This window comes from Perca fluviatilis, unplaced genomic scaffold (genome assembly GCF_010015445.1).
Source record: "Perca fluviatilis unplaced genomic scaffold, GENO_Pfluv_1.0 PFLUV_unplaced_scaf_3, whole genome shotgun sequence".
Lineage (NCBI taxonomy): Eukaryota > Metazoa > Chordata > Actinopteri > Perciformes > Percidae > Perca > Perca fluviatilis.
Window position 1 is genome coordinate 90,817 of NW_024375704.1, and position 5,919 is coordinate 96,735.

A 5,919-nucleotide genomic window follows, 5' to 3' on the forward strand; every position below is an offset into this window, starting at 1 on the left:
CATCCAACGGTTCTGTGGGTTTCAGTCCACTACTACAACTTTAAGTTCTTCCCGCCTCTACAATATTCCTCTCTGCCGTCCTGGGGCCTTCCTCGGGGTGAGCCTCGCAGATATTGATGCAGGCACCAACACTGAGTATTTTGGCTCGGCACGGTGAGAACGGGCATGGTTACGGGCCCCTGGGGGTCTCCTTTGAGGCCCCACTTGTCCCAATGGGGGCCCAGACTTGCAGAAAGAAGATGGCGGCTTGACCAATATTTCTTTGCTGTTGGGGGGGCTGTCCTTTGGGGGAGCCTTGAAGCTAGAATTGAAGGGACTCACACCCGTAGTAGTTGGGCTCTACTTGCAGAAAGAAGATGGCTGGCTTGACCAATATTTCTTTGCGTTGTGGGGGCTTCCTTGGTGGGGGAGCCTTGAAGCTAGAATTGAAGGGACTCACACCGAGTAGTTGGGCTCATACTTGCAGAAAGAAGATGGCTGGCTTGACCAATATTTCTTTGCTGTTGTGGGGGCTTCCTTGGTGGGGAGCCGCGAAGCTTATTATTGAAGGGACTCACACAGAGGAGTTGGGCTCATACGGTGAGTATAGTTGTCATTGTGGGCCCCTGGGGCCTCCAATGGGTCCCAACTTGTCCCAATGGGGCCCAGCTTTGCCAGACGGGCCCAACTTGGAGCTGTGGGTCCCTTAACGTTCCCAACTGGACACAAGTTGTGCCAATGGTACCCAAGGTGTCCCACTGGGGCCCAGCTTTGCCAAATGGGCCCAAGTTGGAGGTATGAAGGCCCTAACTCACTATCCACGATGGGTCCCAACTTGGCCCAATGGGACCATACTTAGCTCAGCTCGTCCCGATGGATCACAACGGTGCCCAACTTGGCCCATCGAGGCCTAACTTGGCCCAACGAGACCCAGCTTTGGCCCATTGGACCCAATGGGACCCAATAGGACCCAATGTGGCTGAAGTTTCTTGGCCCAGTGGGTCTCAACTTGGTCCAATGTGTCCCTGCTGTGTCCAATGGGGCCCAATGGGACCCGAGTTAACCCACCGATGCCCAATTATCTGTCCTCGATGGGGTCCAAGTCATCTCAATGTGACCCAGCTTGTCACAATGGGGCCCAATGGGGCCCAGGCTGTCACAGTGGGACCCAGCTTGTTACAGTGGGACCCAATGGGTCCCAACTTGTCCCAATGGGACCCAGCCTGTCACAATGGGGCCCAGTGGGACCCAACATAAGCCAGTGATTCCCTTTTATCTTGACTCAGTGGGTTCCAACTTGTCCCAATGGGGCCCAATGGGACCCAGCTTGTTACAATGGGACCCAATGGGGCCCAGCGTGTCACAATGGGGCCCAATGGGACCCAGGTTTGCCCAATTGGATCAGAATTGGCCCAAATAAACACATTCATGCCCAATTAACTGGACTCAATGGGTTCCAACTTGTTCCAATGTGACCCAGCTTGTTACAATGGGGCCCAATGGGGCCCAGCTTGTTACAATGGGACCCAATGGGGCCCAGTGGGTCACAATGGGGCCCAATGGGGCCCAGCTTGTCCCAATGGGGCCCAGTGGGACCCAACATAAGCCAGTGATTCCCTTTTATCTTGACTCAGTGGGTTCCAACTTGTCCCAATGGGGCCCAATGGGACCCAGCTTGTTACAATGGGACCCAATGGGGCCCAGCGTGTCACAATGGGGCCCAATGGGACCCAGGTTTGCCCAATTGGATCAGAATTGGCCCAAATAAACACATTCATGCCCAATTAACTGGACTCAATGGGTTCCAACTTGTTCCAATGTGACCCAGCTCTACCCAATGGGGCCCAATGGGGCCCAGCTTGTTACAATGGGACCCAATGGGGCCCAGTGGGGTCAAGGCTAATGGGGCCCAGCAATTGGGGCGCCGCTCTCAATGGGGCCAAGTGGGACCCAACATGAGCCAGTGATTCCCCTTTTATCTTGACTCAGTGGGTTCCAACTTGTCCCAATGGGGCCCAATGGGGCCCAGCTTGTTACAATGGGGCCCAATTGGGCCCAGCTTGTTACAATGGCACCCAATGGGACCCAGGTTTGCCCATTTGGATCAGAATTGGCCCAAATAAACACATTCATGCCCAATTAACTGCACTCAATGGGTTCCAACTTGTTCCAATGTGACCCAGCTCTACCCAATGGGGCCCAATGGGGCCCAATGGGGCCCAGCTTGTTACAATGGGACCCAATGGGACCCAACTTGGGCCAATGGGATCAAAAGAGGCCCAAGTCAACACATGTATGCCCAATTAACTGTACTGAATGTGCTTCAATTTGTTCCAATCTTGACCCATGGGACCCAGCTTATCTCAATGGAGCCCAATGGGGCCCAACTTTGCTAAAATAAGTTGGGTTTAAGGCCCAACATGGTTTTTCTGCATAAGTTGAAGAATCATTTCTCGGTATCCGAAATCAAACCCCACCATCGTTATTGGTGGCCTGACACGTTTTTTTGTGGTCATGACCCGAGATGTCTGTATTGACCCAACATCACCATGTTCTACTTGTGTGATAAGGACTCGTCACCGGATGTTGGCTTTATATGGCGAAGTTGGATCAAAAAGGAACACTCCTATGTCAGGGACTACACGGAGATGTTGTCCGAAGAAGTCGGCAGACGACAAAACACAGCGCCCCCCTTTTTTTTCCGAGGTACTGCAAAAAATTCGACTTTTTCCAGGAAGGTCATATCTGGAATTTTTTTTTCTAAAATATTTAGAAAAATACACAAAGCTCGGAGCTGTGCTTGAAATAATTTTAGGACGTCGGGAAAGGTGTTAAAAAATCAAAAATTAAAAACACCCATTTTCAGCCCTCAATCTCCTACTATAGTAGCTGCCGGACCCTGCTTAGGGTTAGGGTTAGGGTTAGGGTTAGGGGGTTAGGGTTAGGGTTAGGGGGGTTAGGGTTAGGGGTTTTTGTAAGGAAGATGAAAACTCACCATGGAAACCATGGGTATTGAAGTCATCTTAAGCACAAACCAGGCCACATCCACACAACCAAGCGACCCCGTCCCCACAGAGGGACCCCAGTCCACAAACAATTTGGCATCTAATCTCTGTTATGTTAAACTTTAACGAGATGGGAAAAAGTGCTTCAAATTTGGTTCAAAGACCCGGTTTGTTGAGCTGTAGAGATGGAGGAGGCTTACCATGGAGACCATGGGGGATCAGCCTGGAAAAGGAAATCCAGGCGCACCACGGAGACCACGGGGGTTGCCCAAAAGCCAAAGTGAAGGCTTACCATGGAGACCACATGGGATTAGCCTAGAAATGGAGATAAAGGCACCACGGAGACCACGGGGGTAAGCCTGGGAAAGTCAAAGACAATAAAGATGGACCAAGAGGTCTTTGGTTTGGATTGTGTTGAAAACCAATTGGTTATGGTTAGGCGAAGAAGCACTGGGTTAGGCCAGATTGAAAAACACCAGGTTATGGTTGGTAGGCAAAGAGCACTTGGTTATGGTTAGATTAAAACATCTTGGGTTATGGTTAGGCTAGAAAGCACTTGGTTATGGTTAGATTGGGAAAAGCTTGGGTTATGGTTAGGCTAGAAAGCACTTGGTTATGGTTAGATTAAAAAATCTTGGGTTATGGTTAGGCTAGAAAGCACTTGGTTATGGTTAGATTAAAAAATCTTGGGTTATTTAGGCTAGAAAGCATTTAGTTATGGTTAGATTTAAAAAATCTTGGGTTATGTTAGGCTAGAAAGCATTTAGTTATGGTTAGATTAAAAATCTTAGGTAATGTTAGGCTAAAAGCCACTTAATTAAGTTTAGGTCAAGAGCCAAAAAACATTATCTCTGGGTCCTATTCTGATTATGTCCTGCAAAATGACAAACAGTCTTTCACACATTCTTATTAAGATTTAATGCAAATTGTGGGACACATCATCAGCAGTGGACCTCAGAGTCATCAGGTGTTTCGGCCATTATCACTGTACACCTTCATCCGAGGGTGGCCCTCCAGAGGTTGATCAGACCCCCGGAGTGTGTCCCATAGCCAATTGGGAAACATTTGAGGTTAGTTTAATATTTATTATTTTTATTATTCACAGTCTAGATATAACAGTACCTTAGTAAAGTGAAAATGATCAGAAAATCAGATGCATAAAATATAAAAAGCAATATACAATTATCACTTACCAACCGGATCCACTTGAACCTCTGAAAATAGAATAAGTTCAAAGCATGTGATCACTTCCTGTGTTCCATACACCGCTCAACTACAGGAGGCACTGTTAGAGTCCAAAAGGACATGAACAGGCTGTGCTGTGCTGTCTTCCCTGCACCAGTCTGCTGTGTCATGGTTTCAACACTAAAACCTAAAAGGCCCTTAAAGTGCAAAAAGGAACACTAGGAAGGAAGCACATGGCAAAATGGATCAATTTGGTGTCGATTAGACATTAGTATGGTGGTGAAAAGTGAGTAAAAAGGTGAAAAATCACTCCAATCTATTAAGTATGCATCAGTGGGCGTGGCTAAAGCCTTTTTATGCTCCAATGGGCTTTTAAAGGGCCAGAAAAGAGTGGAATTATAGGGAATTGAGTTATAAATTCCACTGTATACAATCATGGAGGTCAAGTGGCTGTAGGATGGTGTGGCGCTGTATACAGATAACTTAACAGGCTTTTGTGGGAGCGGTATGAAGCTCAAAAGCTGTAACCATGCCTTACAAGGCCTAAAGGTTTGTGAGGAAACTCAGGTGGGACTATCGTGCCCTCCATTAGCCGTGCATGTCCAAACGCAAAGACAGCCAGCAATGAGTAAATCCCTCGAGCTAACAGAGCTATGCTGCACAGCAGGTAGAGATCAACAAGACCGCAATATGCCACAATGCCACCAAGCATCTGTCACCAGTCCAGGAAAATGCAAAACATTGCTTAATGAGTATGTAAGATCCTCCAACATGACTGTGATGATTGCATTCAGCAAAAATGCTATTTGTAAGGTTGTAATTAGTGCCTGGTGAAAGTGGGTGGAATCCATGCGAGGGACAGAGCCACAAGGCGGCCGATGCGGTCGGTACGGGCTGGGTAAGGGTTTTTGTAAGGAAGATGAAAACTCACCATGGAAACCATGGGTATTGAAGTCATCTTAAGCACAAACCAGGCCACATCCACACAACCAAGCGACCCCGTCCCCACAGAGGGACCCCAGTCCACAAACAATTTGGCATCTAATCTCTGTTAGTGTTAAACTTTAACGAGATGGGAAAAAGTGCTTCAAATTTGGTTCAAAGACCCTTGGGTTAGAGCTGTAGAGATGGAGGAGGCTTACCATGGAGACCCGCATGGGATCAGCCTGGAAAAGGGAAACGTGGCGCGGCCGCAACGGAGACCACGGGGGTTGCCCAAAAGCCAAAGTGAAGGCTTACCATGGAGACCACATGGGATTAGCCTAGAAATGGAGATAAAGGCACCACGGAGACCAGTGGGGTAAGCCTGGGAAAGTCAAAAGACAATAAAGATGGACCAAGAGGTCTTTGGTTTTGGGTTGTGTTGAAAACCAATTGGTTATGGTTAGGCGGGCGAAGAAGCACTGGGTTAGGCCAGATTGAAAAACACCAGGTTATGGTTAGGCTAAAGAGCACTTGGTTATGGTTAGGAAGAAAAGAGAGTCTCCGCCCGGCTACGGGCGGCGGGAAAGGCTTATGCACAAACCACTGGCCAGGAACAAGACCCCAGGGCCCCCCCCCGCCACCTCCAGGCAGGGAACCCCCAGCAAAAAAACAAGAAGGCTGCACAAACCTGTGCTGCGAAGGGGGACTCAAGAGGAGAGGCAGGAGCAAGGACGAGACAAAGGTTATGGTTAGGTTAGGGGTCAAGGGGTAAGGGTAGGTTTAGGCAAGAGTTAAAGGGAGGGGGAATGGGAGGGTAAAAGGTGGG